General features: G+C 32.4%; 1 long non-coding RNA gene across 1 annotated transcript; it reads left to right on the top strand.

The window, feature by feature from the left end:
- The first annotated feature begins 2,381 nt into the window (after nucleotides 1-2,381).
- LOC128286870 (uncharacterized) lies at nucleotides 2,382-3,733 on the top strand. The gene is made up of 2 exons (XR_008277535.1): nucleotides 2,382-2,908; nucleotides 3,013-3,733. It is a non-coding gene; the product is annotated as an uncharacterized LOC128286870 (long non-coding RNA).
- The last annotated feature ends 9,834 nt before the right edge of the window (nucleotides 3,734-13,567 follow it).

Genomic DNA, 13,567 nt, shown 5'->3' with positions numbered 1-13,567 from the left:
GACACGGGTAAGGGGTGTTACAACCAGATTCAACAAGCTATGCCATGACTTTGTATTCAAATTTTATACTAGACTGTGAAACTACACTCTCCTTTTTTCTTTTCTAAAAAATTAGATTCCGTCCTACAAAAACACAGTAACTTGTAGTTAACCTCATATCCATCTTTGATTATGCCTAATTTGCATTTGTGAAGCATCCAATGTTTGTGAGCCCATAATTCTAATATAGAATACCATGACCCGAATCCCCTTTTAGGTAACATAAGATTTGTTCTAACACTACCTAATGTTTAACTATTGGTGAAGACATGAATAAACTCACAACATTCACAAAATATGCAATATTAGGACGATTAACTATAAGATATTCAGTTCCCAACTAATCTCCTATACCTCTCAGAATCCTCAAATGGATCAATATCTTCCTTTATAAGTGACGAGTTGGAATCCATTGAAGTGCTATATGGTTTACATCCCGACTTTCCAGTTTCTTCAAGTAAGTCAATAGGATATTTTCTTTAAGACAAGAAAATACATTTCTTTTTTCTAGTAACTTTAACTCCAAGAAAATATTTCAACTATCCTAAATCCTTTGTTTCAAACTGAGCATGAAAGAACAATTTCAAAGTAAGAACGTATGTATAATCACTCCTAGTTATAACAATATCATCAGTATAAACTACTAGTATAATATGACTACCTCCGAATGTTTATAGATAATCAAGTGATCACAACTACTCTTCTATAAACCAAAATCTTAGATCACCTCACTGAAATATCTAAATCATGAACATGGACTTTGTTTCAAGCCATACAGAGATTTCCAAAGACGACACACCTTCAGACTCTCCCCTCGAGCAATGCTCCATATAAACCTCATTCCATATATCACTATGAAAAAAATGCATTTTTTATATGAAGCTGGTGTAAAGATCACCTATATATAGCTACTATAGAAATGAAAAAATGGGAAAAAAGTCATCTTAGCCATCAAAGAAAAAGTATCCAATCAACCAACCCTAAAGGTTTGAGCATATCCTTTATCGAAAAGACGGGTTTTTGATGGGGCAACAAATCCATCAAGATTTAGGGCACCAGATTCAACAACCTGTACCATAACTTTGTATTCAAATTTCACACTAGACTGTGAAACTACACTCTTCTTGCTGCTTTTCCAAGAAATTAGATTCCGTCCCACAATAACACAGTAACATGTTGTTAACCTCTTATCCATCTTTTATTATGCCTAATCTACATTTGTAAAGCATCCAATATTTGTGTGCTCATAATTCTAATATAGAATACCATGACCCGGATCCCCTTTTAGGTAACATAAGATTTGTTCTAGCACTACCCAATATTTAGCTATTGGTGAAGACATGAATTAACTCACAACACTCAAAAAATATGCGATATCAGGACAAGTAACTATGAGATATTCAGTTTCCTAACTAATCTCGTATATCTCTCAGAATCCTAAAACAGATCACTATTTTCCTTTATAAGTGACGAGTTGGAATCCATAGAAGTGCTACATGGTTTACATCTCGACTTCCCATTTTCTTCAAGTAAGTCAATGGGATATTTCCTTTAAAACAAGAAAATACATTTCTTTCTCCTAGTAACTTCAACTCCAAGAAAATATTTCAACTATCCTAAATCCTTTATTTGAAACTAAGCATGAAGGAACAATTTCAAAGTAAGAATGTATGTATAATCACTCCCAGTAATAACATATCATCAACAAAAACTACTAGTAGAATATGACTACCTCGAAATGTTTGTAGATAATCGAGTGATCCCAACTACTCTTCTGTAAACCAAAATCTTATATCACCTCACTGAAATGTCTAAATCATGCTCATGGGCTTTATTTCAAGCCATATACTGATTTCGAAAAATGACACACTTTTTATAGCAAGCTGGTGTAAAAACCACCCATATGTAGCTACTATAGAAATGAACAAATGGGAAAAGCCATCTTAGCCATCAAAATGAAAGTATCCAATCAACCAACCCCAAAGGTTTGAGCATATCCTTTATTGAAAAGACGAGTTTATGGTGGGCCAATTAATCCATCAAGATTAACTTTGACTGTGAAGACCTATTTACATTCACAAGCCTTTTTTTAGTCAGAAAATTAACCAATTCCCAAGTACCATTACTGATGAGTTCTTATCATATGATTATTTTGGACTATATCTTACTTACATTTGCTTAGTTTCTTGAGTATTTTCTAACATCCCAATTTTTTAATATTAAATTTGAAAAATTATGACAAGAATAATTTATTGGCTTAATGGTTAATGGAAAATAAGGTTTTATCTAAATTATCAAAAAGGGTTATTAGTTTTTTTTTTAAAAAATAATCAAACAAACAAAATTGATTTTATTGAATTTCCTTTAATCTTTTTTTCATTTTTTTCTCTTTCTTCTTTTCTCATCTTCCCTAGTCATCTCACCCACTCTCTTCTTCCTCTCATATTTTTCTTCTTCCTCCTCCTTATGCTACCCAAACTCTAGGTTTTTGCTCAAGTGTGCCGACCTCTCCTCCTCTTTGTGTAGTGTTGTTTTGCTTCTTTTCCTCCTTTTCTCCTCTCCATTTATTGACGATTTTTTGTTGCTGTTTTTGCAGTCAATTTATTGATATTTTTAGCCTCAAAATCACTTTTTTCTGCCAAAATTCCTCTTTTTTGCCAACCTAATCAGCTCTCTTTTGTCGTCGCATGTGGTGGTGTGCCGTCCTTTGATCACCACTTTTGGAGCTACCACTTTTCCTTCTTTTGTTTCATTGTTTGATACCTTATTCAATCACTTATTCCTTGTTTAGAACAACCCCAAAATTTTTTAATTGAATGTTCATTCAATCTCTTTTAGGTCGTTGATTCAAATATAGGAAACAGAAAGTGTAAGTATGAATTTTTTCGTTTAAAATTTATTGTTTTGGGTGGATTGTTCTAAGGCCTTACATTGATTGTTACCTACTGATTTTTAATAATATTTTGGTTTTAGGTACTAATTTTAACGCCCGAGTTCAATAGTGAAGTTAGATCTTATCCACTCTCATTTTGGGTCAAAATAGTGTAAGTTCACTTATTGTTTCAAATCTGGAAATTTGGTGATGTGGCACTGCGTTTGTTGAATCCTTAGAGTTGTTTCAAGGCTAGATTTTATCGATAATTTAATGTATTAGGTTTTGTGTTTTTTGGATTTAGGTTCGTTTAAGCCTTAAGTGCTGATTTTTACTGGTTAGGACTACGAATTGAAAATTAAGGCGTAGGTCCTAACTTTAAATAATTGTTTGTAATACATTAAAATATATGTTGAATTGGTAAACATTTCTTACTGGTCGGACATGGCTGAGTCGTCAAATAAGCGTATTGAATGGTGCCGAACAAGGTACGTTATTTACAATTGACCGAGTGATGAGCCGTATTAAATTTGCATGAATGCAAAATTGACATGTCTGGTTAATTGGTTGCATGCTTGATATTGATATACTCTGTAATGACATGACATGATATGGATTATTATTATTTATTGAGTACTTGAATAGCATGCGACTCATTGAGTTATTGTTTGATTGCATATTAAGTATGTTTGATTGTGATGCCATTGAATTGAATATGTCACCGTAAGCATGTAAAACATGCCATTGTACTGAAATTGTAATGACACAAATGTCAGTGGTGTTGGAAAAAAATATTTTGAAACCCTAATTTCGTAAACAAAACTCGTAAATATCTTTGTTAAATATTTACGATGTTAATTTAGTAGTGACTTGAATTTCGGTTGAGTAAATTTGCCAAGTTAATGTTTATTTATAGTGTAGGGACTAAATCATAAAAAGGTCAAGTTCAATTATTATTAAATTATAAGGTAGATCATGACTAAAGGACCTTTAAATCAATTAAACCAATGGATTTATTAAAGTGGACGGCATTGAGTATTATTAGATTAGAAATTTTATGAAATTTTAAAAATAATAAAATAACATTAAATTAAAATGGTTAATTAAATTTGAAAAAAGAAAGGTGATATGTAGTGGAATGAAAGAGAAACTTTCATTCTCTTTTCATGCAAGAACATTTTGAAAGAAAAAGAAGGGGGGAAGGATAAATGGCAAAGGGGTTCCAGGGATTTCAAGCTTTAATTGGTTAGTTAATTTAGTGTCTTTTTTTTTTGTAATTTTTATGTTTTCGAAACCTTGATAATACGAGCTAGCTAACTCATATAGTATTTTACAGTATTGTTCAATATTGAAGATGTTGCCATTGTTGAACAATTAAAGTTTGAGGTGTTATTTTGATAGATTTTAAGGTTAAAAGTGAAATAGGACTAGTTTATTATATTTTTTTTGATCCGTAGCTAATGTCGTGTAACACCCCTTGCCCGAGACCGTCGCCGGAGTCGAGCACGAGGCGTTACCTGACTTAGCTTACTAATTCGGGGCATAAAAATTTGCTTTTAAAATTAATTTAGTTTCATTCATTCAATATGTCCTTAAAAAGGGTCCTCGAGACCCTAAAACATGAAATTGAAATAGATCGGGAACAAACCGGAATCAATAAAAATTTTTCGATCACTTAAACAAATCAAAACAATTTATTTCATCTTTCATAAATAAACTATCCATCTGCGTCATAGTCACTAAATAAATCATAACTCGAGTTACAAAGCTCAAAATCCAAATCCGTAAATTTTTTCTAAAACTAGACTCATATATCTTATTGCTAAAATTTTTTCAGAATTTTTGGTCTAGCCAATTAGTACAGTTTATTAGTTAAAGTTTCTCCTATTTTAGTGTTTGGCTGTCTGACCTCTGTTCACTACGAATTAATTTTCTCCCTGTAAAGAATTCAAATAACCATGACGATTATTTTCTTTGAAATTAGACTCAATAAGGAATCTATAAATATAAAGTATAACTCCTAATTAGTTTTTTACAGTTTTTAGTGAATTTCTAAAATCAGAACAGGGGATTCAGAAATCACTCTGACCCTGTCTCACCAAAATTTAAATATCTCATAAAATACAACTCCTTTATTTACTATGTTTCTTTCATATGAATATAAACTCAATAAGATTTAATTATATGTCTTATTCACTATCTAGATCCATTTCTACTATTTTTAGTGATTTTCCAAATTCACATCATTATTGTTGTCCGATACTATTTTAAAGCTAATTTCACCTTTTTCATGATTTCCATGGAATAACTAGCATTTAAGCATACATAACACCAAACAATGTCCTTGATTAGCCATTCCAACAGCTAATCATTATCAAGCATTTACATACCATTCATCAGCCATATCATAAGATCATACACACAAAATGGCTACGATGCTGTACATGCCATACTCAAAATGAAACGTCTAGCTATACCAAAATAATCCTTGTGATAGTGTGCTCGGACCTCCGACGTACTTTACGATCCCCGAGTTAGCTTGAAAAAACTATAAAAAGAAGGAAAATAAAGGGGGTAAGCATTAAGCTTAGTAAGTTTGCATGCAAATAAATAACAACATTCATAAGAATTATCTTACTACTTAGCATGATACTACTTAATGTAACTTCATTAACTGTCATAGACATATTTTAAACTTCTTCACTTACTCACTTACTTAAATACTTACTTACTTAATCAAATTTATTAATACATTTTACTTACCTTTTTCCTTATCAAGCATACATGAACATTATGTACTTACCTTTGCTCTTCTAGCATGAACTTGTCTTACCTTTTTAGCATAACTCGTCTTACCTTACCTTACCTTGACATTCTTTTTAAATTTTCCCATTGAACCACTTGGAATACTAAGGATACACGGGTACCTTACCATGGCCATGACTTGTCATGGTCTTACGTGGTATCCTTTTAAAACTTACCATTGCCATGTCTTGACATGGTCTTACATGGTATCCTTGCCTTATGAACTCACTAATGCGATGTCTTGGCATGGTCTTACATGGGACCTTTGCTTTATAGTAACTTATCAATGCCATGTCTTGACATGGTCTTACATGATTTCCTTGCCTTAGAAACCTTACCAATTGCCATGCCTTGGCATGGTCTTACATGGTATCCTTAAACCCTAATGTCATGACATTTGTATCCTACACATTCCTAAGGTTCAACCGGGACTTTCTGAAATTACTTCTGTAATGCCCCCACGCCCGAAACCATCGCCGGAGTCGAGCTTGAGGGATTACCGAACATAATTTATCAAATTAAGAACTTCAAATCATTTGTTTCTACATTCACAGCTTTCTAGCTACCCGCATCACAGTTACAAGAAAAATCATATCTCAAGTTACGAAACTCGAAATCAAAATCCGTAAATTTTCCATAAATCTAGACTCATATATCTATTTAATAATTTTTTTATAGAATTTTTGGTTGGGCCAATTAGTACAGTTTATTAGTTAAAGTCTCCCCTGTTTCAGGGTTTGACTGCTCTGAACTCTGTGTATTACGAATCAGATATCTCTCTATACAGAATTTCAATGACTATGAGGTTTGTTTCTACTAAAACTAGACTCAATAAGGAATCTGTACATATAAATAAAAACTTCTAATTATTTTTTTAGAATTTATTATGAATTTTTAAAGTCAGAAAAGGGGATCCAGAAATCACTCTGGCCCTGTTTCACAAAAGTTTAAATATCTCATAAAATATAATTTATATGCCTGTTTTGTTCAATCCACATGAAAATAGACTCATTAAGCTTAAATTTCATAACTTGCTCATTATTTAGTTCCATTTATACTATTTTTAATGATTTTTCAAATTCATGTCATTGCTGCAGCAGTATTCTGTTTTAAGGCAAGTTTCATCTTTTCATGAGTTGTTATGAACTAGATAACCTATTAAACTTCAATGATATCAAACATGATCTAAATTTAACCATCACCATGACTTATAAATATCAAACATTTTCTCAACCAATCATGGCTATATCATAAAATTATTTACACAAAAAAAGTATATTGCTATACATGCCATACTTAAGTTTGACAAGCCATTTACCCAGATGAAAGTCCTTTAGATAGTGTGATCGAACCTTCGACCCGTCTCGATTCCCGAGCTGGCTTGTTCAAAACTACAGTAAATAAAGAGGAGGGAGTAAGCATAAATGCTTAGTAAGTTCATATGTAAATAACAAGTAACATAACAATACAAATATACCAAACAACTTTAGCATGGTATCACCAAAACATATGTCATATTTCTAAACATCATTCATCATCTTACCACCTTATCGTTGTTGTATCTATTATCAAACCGAGGGTTAAGAACATACCTGTCCAAAGTGTCCATTTCACAACACTTACCAATACGTCGCTTGCATCTTAAGTGTTCTTTCATTTCACTAGAAATTTCACCCGTTGAACACATCGGAATACAACTCGGATGTGGATAATTTGCACATAAGTGCCTCATATGTAATCAAGAAATCATGTAACCCGCCCCTAAGTGAACTCAGACTCAACTCAACGAGCTTGGGCATTCGCATCCATAAGTGAACTCGGACTCAACTCAACGAGTTCGGACATTCGCATCCATAAGTGAACTCGGACTCAACTCAACGAGTTCGGATGCTCAACCATCCTAGTGACATGTCACTTGTATCCTAATCTATTCCTAAGGTTCAAACGGGCTTTTTCCCTCGATCTCACATTTGTCGTCTTCCATGAAATATCGGAACCGATACTCGGTAGCAATTCATATTTATCAAGTAGTAAACATAATTTGCATATTACTCAATATTAACCACAAAGCATAATATTTCACGATTAAAATCAGCATATCATATAATTAACATTAGTAACTTAAAAATAACATTTATGCTACATTATTTACACATGAACTTACCTTGGTACCAAAATATAAAGATTTTGCAATTTAGTCCACAATCTTTTCTTTTCCTCGATCGCGACTTGAATCTCGTTTCTCTTGATCTATAATGCCAAATTAATCTTATTTAATACGTACATTCATCAAAACAACATTTAATACGAACTTTGAAAAATTACACTTTTGCCCCTAAACTTTTGCATAATTACACTTTTGCCTCTAGGCTCGGGAATTAAACTTTATTCCTTATTCTTATGTTTTATAACATGCTGATTATTTTTCCCTTCTATGGCAACATCAAATTCTTACTCTAACATATACTTGTGACTATTAGGTATTTTTGCCGATTAAGCCCTTTTACTCGTTTTCACTCAAAACCGAGAGCACAAGTTGTCTAACATAATTTAAAACCCCATATTCTATCATAAAACATCAAAATACACAAATTTCACCTATGGGTATTTTTCCAAATATAAACCCTAGGTTGAATTATTGCTAACATAAGCTTAATCGAGCTATCGGGATTCCAAAAATGTAAAGAACATTAAAAACAGGGCTTGGAATCACTTACTATGGAGCTTGGAAGCTTGAAACAAACCCTAACTATGGAGAACCCTTGAAATTTCGGCCTAATGAAGAAGATGGACAAAATTTGGCTTTTAATTTTGTTTTTAATTCATTTTAATAACTAAATGACCAAAATGCCCTTACCACTAAACTTTCCAAAAATTCCTTCCATGTCCTAATTTTGTCCATGAACTTAAAATTGGTCAAATTTCTATTTAAGATCTCCTAATTAATATTTCAATGTAATTTCATACTAAAAACTTCTAGAATGCAAATTTTGCAACTTATTCGATTTAGTCCCTACTTTCAATTTAAGCACTTTAGGCATAGAATTTCATCACGAAAGTTTCACACAATCATGCAATCATATCATAATCATCAAAATAATTATAAAATAATTATTTCTATCTCGGATTTGTGGTCACAAAACCACTATTCCGATTAAGCCCTAATTCAGGATATTACAACTTCTCCGTCAATTCATGCTTGAGTCTTCTTTGAATAATTTCATAAAATAAATATACACATGCTGGAAATTAACAACATTAACATAAAACAATAGAATATTGCATTTATTTACCGCAAACTTACCTCGAAACAAAGTACGATCAACTATATCTATTTAGTCCACTATCTTTTTCTTTCCCCGGTCTAACTCCGGATTTCGTTCTTCTTGATCTATAATAAAAAAAATTTTAGCTTATTTAATACTCACATTTATTAAAACATTCCTTGACTCAAAATGTGGCAAAATTATATTTTTGCCCCTAAACTTTTACATATTTACACTTTTCCCCAATGCACGGAAATTAAACTTCATCCTATTTTCTTATGTTTTATAACATGCTGATAAGTTTTCCCTTCTATGACAACATCAAATTCTCACTCTAACATGTCCTTATGAACATTATGTATTTTTACCGATTATGTCGTTTTACTCGTTTTCACGTAAAATCGCTTAGCAAAAGTTGTTTAACACAATTTCAAGCTTCATATTCTACCATAAAACATCAAAATAAACACATTTCACCTATGGGTATTTTTCCAACTATAAACCCTAGGTTAAATTATTGCTAGAATAAGCTTAATCAAGTTACCGAGACTCCAAAAACGTAAAGAACATTAAAAACGGGGCTAAAACAGACTTACAATCGAGCTTGGAAGCTTGAAAAACCCTAGCTATGTCTTTCTCATGTGAAATTCGGCCAAGGGGTTGAAGATGGACAAAATTTGGCTTTTAATTTTGTTTTCAATTCATTTTAATAACTAAATGACCAAAATGCCTTTAATTAAAAACTATGGTGTTTTATCTTCCTTTAGGTATTTTTGTCCAAACTAGTATAATGGTCTAATTACTATCCAAGGAACTCCACTTTAAAAACCCATTACTCACAAGTACTTAGTACCTTTGTGAACTAGAACACACATTTTACAACTTTTGTAATTTAGTCCTAAATATCAAATTGGACCCTCTATCGACAAAATTTCTAAACGAAATTTTCACACAATCATGCAATCATGCCATATACCTTAAAATGATAATAAAATAAAATTTTCTACCTTGAATTTGTGGTTTCGCAACCACTGTTCCGTTTAGGCCTTATTTCGGGATGTTACATGTCAACTCGGAATCCTTGAGTAAGAAAGGAAAAGACAAGGTCGTCGACGAATAGCTCAGAGTTTACAGTTTGTGTTTCTATAATTTGAACTATTTCAATTGTTGCATTTGTACATTGCATTGCATGGAAAGTTATAAGGTAAGCTATAAAACTTGATTCGGTGAGATATATTTTGAAGTGGTTGAATTTGTTAATTGTGTTAAGGATTATATTGAATAGATGTGAAAATATTGAATATTATTTAAAATGTCAAATTGATTTTGATATGGAAATGAAATATGTGGCTATGTATATGAATATATATGATTGATTCATTGGATTTATGAAATTGTGTTAAAGAATTGAGAAATTGGTTTATGATTGAATTGAAGAATATGTTACCTTATTAACTGTTCGGGCAGGGTCAGATATAATTGGCATGCCATAAGATAGAAAGAATTTAGGGTTTTACGACTAAGTGTCGGGGAGTTCTGGGCACCTTGTTTTTTGGTTATACCGACCAACGCTGGGCACATCTATTTGTTGGTTTTACCAGTCAATGCAAGGCACAATTCATTATTATGGATTTATTCGTTAAGCACTGAGTGCCAATTTGATGTGTTGGTTAGATTCTGTATCCTTCCGAGTCTGAGTCATGTTAATAGGGGAAATAAATGGTGAAATGGATACAATAATTTTGAAATGGAAAATGATACGATAATGGCAATGTTATTGAAATAGCTAATGTTATTGAATGAAATGAAATATGAAAAAGGAATATGAAATAGTGGATCGAACTATTAATGTTGATTGTATGTGTTCAATGAACACTTGAAATGAGATATCGAGATGAAATGTGTCATTACATTGGTTGAAATTGCTATTGACTATGAAATGTAACACCACAAACTTGGCCCAGTCGTTATACCCGAATATGGAAAGCTACATTGGCCACCAAAATGGCCTAGAAAAACTTTCGTAATTCCAAACGTAATTTTGAAACTATTTGTACAGTTTATTTAAAGCTAGTAAAATCGAATGTTAAACTTTATTTTTAATCACATATCAAATCCATTCGTCCATGAAAATGGCCGAAACAATCTTTCGAAATTTTAAAAAATATATATTTTAATTCTATTGTCTTATCAATTCAAAACAAATGAAGTAAAGTGTTTATTTAATTTCATAAAAACCCTGCACATTTCAGGAATCAAAATAATTAATATCTCAATTGTAGACATTCAATCTTTTATTCAAAACTATTTCGGATTTTCAATCATACTTCTAGATTGTTTGTATAATAACTTCAGAAATCAAATGCCTTTAAAATTCTCATTTGTAAACCTTTATAATTTTGAAAATTAAGTCTAATTTTTTTAAAAACTCATTTTTCATAAATGCAGCGGAAAAATATATTATTGACAGATTTTATTTTGAAAATCAAGTTTCATGATAAGTCGTAATTTATACATATTTTTATCCCATGCTTAGCATATTTTTGGATGAATTATCATTAGGTTTGTGGAATTCGATGCTCCTAATCCTTTAATTTCATGTTTTATACTTAGATGAGCATAGGAGAGTAAAAAGAGCAAGAAACAGGCCAAAAAGGGAGAAAATGGGTCAACGTGGGAAATCAACACGGCCTGGACTTCCTCACACGGGTAGACCACACACCCGTGTCTATTTAACAGATTGTAACACGACCTAAGCCATACCACACGGTCGTGTCTATTTAGAAGACTCTAAACACGGCCTAAGCCACCTCACACAGGCGTGTCTCTGTCGAGCCAAAGTCTAGTCCTATTCGGAAAAGGCCAATCTTGAGGGTTTTGAAGCATTCTAATGCCTATATAAACACCCCATGAGGTACCTAGAAAAGAACACATGAAGTAGGAGGCAAGGAATTACTCGAAGAAAGTCGATTGATCCATCTCAGAAGCCAGATTCTCCTTCAAGACTGAAGATCTCCCTTCAATTTCCTTCAGGGGTTTTTGGGTTTTCTTTATGTTTTGTTATTATTATTCTTCTGAGATGTTTCCTTTTACACTTATGAACTAAGTCCCCTAAATACCTAAGGGGAATGAAACCTAAGACTGATCTTGTTATTATTTTCTGAATTATATGATAAATACTTGATTTGTTCTTAATTATGTGTTCTTAATTCTTGTTTTAATATTCCAAGATATTGATTCAAGTGTTGATGTGATTATTCAGAGGAGCAAAAGTCCCTGTCTAAGAGTAGATCTAGCATAATTAAGCGGAGTTGATTGCACCCCTAGACATAGGGCGACATAAATCTGCCGGATTAGGGTCAAACCTAATAAGGGAATCTATAGATCGAGTTAATGCAACACTAGGGGTTTTAATTAGAAAGAGATTTCAATTAATCAACCTAGGGTTAGACGTTGTTAGTCTCGAGAGAGATAACAATATAACTTAGGGATTTCTACGGATTGAATTAAGTGAATAAATCGTCTGGTTCAGAGTCAAGTAACAAGTGAAGTCTAGGTGGATTTTTCCTTGGGTATTGTCCAAATCAATCAATTTTCCCAAAAGTATTTCCCCAATTTTCTTCCTGTGCATTCTTAGTTTAGTTAATTAGTTTAGATAAAGTAAATCCCCTTATTTTTAGGCTAGATAATAAAAAGAAAGTTAATACTAATACTTTTAGTTCCTGTGGGTTCGACATTCCGGTCTTGCTATAAACTATACTACTATTCGATAAGTGTGCTTGCCTTCATCGTGGTAATACTTAGTTTTCAAGTACGATCAATCATAAATATAAAACTTATCACGCATACACCAAGTTTTTGGCACCGTTGTTGGGGAACTAAGATATTAGGAACGCTTAATTTTTATTACTTTAGCCATTTATTTTTTGCAATTTAAATTTTATCTTAGTTTTGTTAATTCTACTAAATTTTCTTTTCTTTTCTTCTAACAGGTTTTTATATTTTATGACTAGAAGAAACCAATTAGGACATTACTTTTTGACAGTAAGATTGAAAGCACAACTCGCAGAAACCAAAGAGAAATAAGGCGAAACCTAAGAAACATAGAGGAAGGACAAGAGGAAGATATCCATAATACAACCGAGGAGATGGCTGAAAATTAGAATAATCAGCTTCCTCCTGTGGTTGCTGCAGATCCAATAAATCAGAATCCTGCTCCTCATACTATGTATGGTTATGCTAAACCTACTTCAACAAGAGCCGAATCGAGTATAGTTAGACCTGCTATTGCTACAAATAATTTTGAACTGAAACCTAACACAATTCAAATGATACAACAGTTAGTTCAGTTTGATGGTTTGCAGGATGAGGATCCAAATAGTCATTTGGCGAATTTTCTGGAGTTTTGTGACACTTTTAAGATCAATGGCTTTTCTGACGATGCCATTCGCCTTTGGTTGTTTCCCTTTTCATTGAAAAACAAAGCTAAACTGTGGTTGAACTCGTTACCACGAAGGTCAATCACTACTTGGGAACAGATGACCGAAAAATTCTTACTTAAATATTTTCTACCGGCTAAAAAGCT

The sequence above is a fragment of the Gossypium arboreum genome, chromosome 13 (assembly GCF_025698485.1).
Source record: "Gossypium arboreum isolate Shixiya-1 chromosome 13, ASM2569848v2, whole genome shotgun sequence".
NCBI lineage: Eukaryota > Viridiplantae > Streptophyta > Magnoliopsida > Malvales > Malvaceae > Gossypium > Gossypium arboreum.
This window is presented reverse-complemented; position numbering and strand designations above follow the sequence as displayed.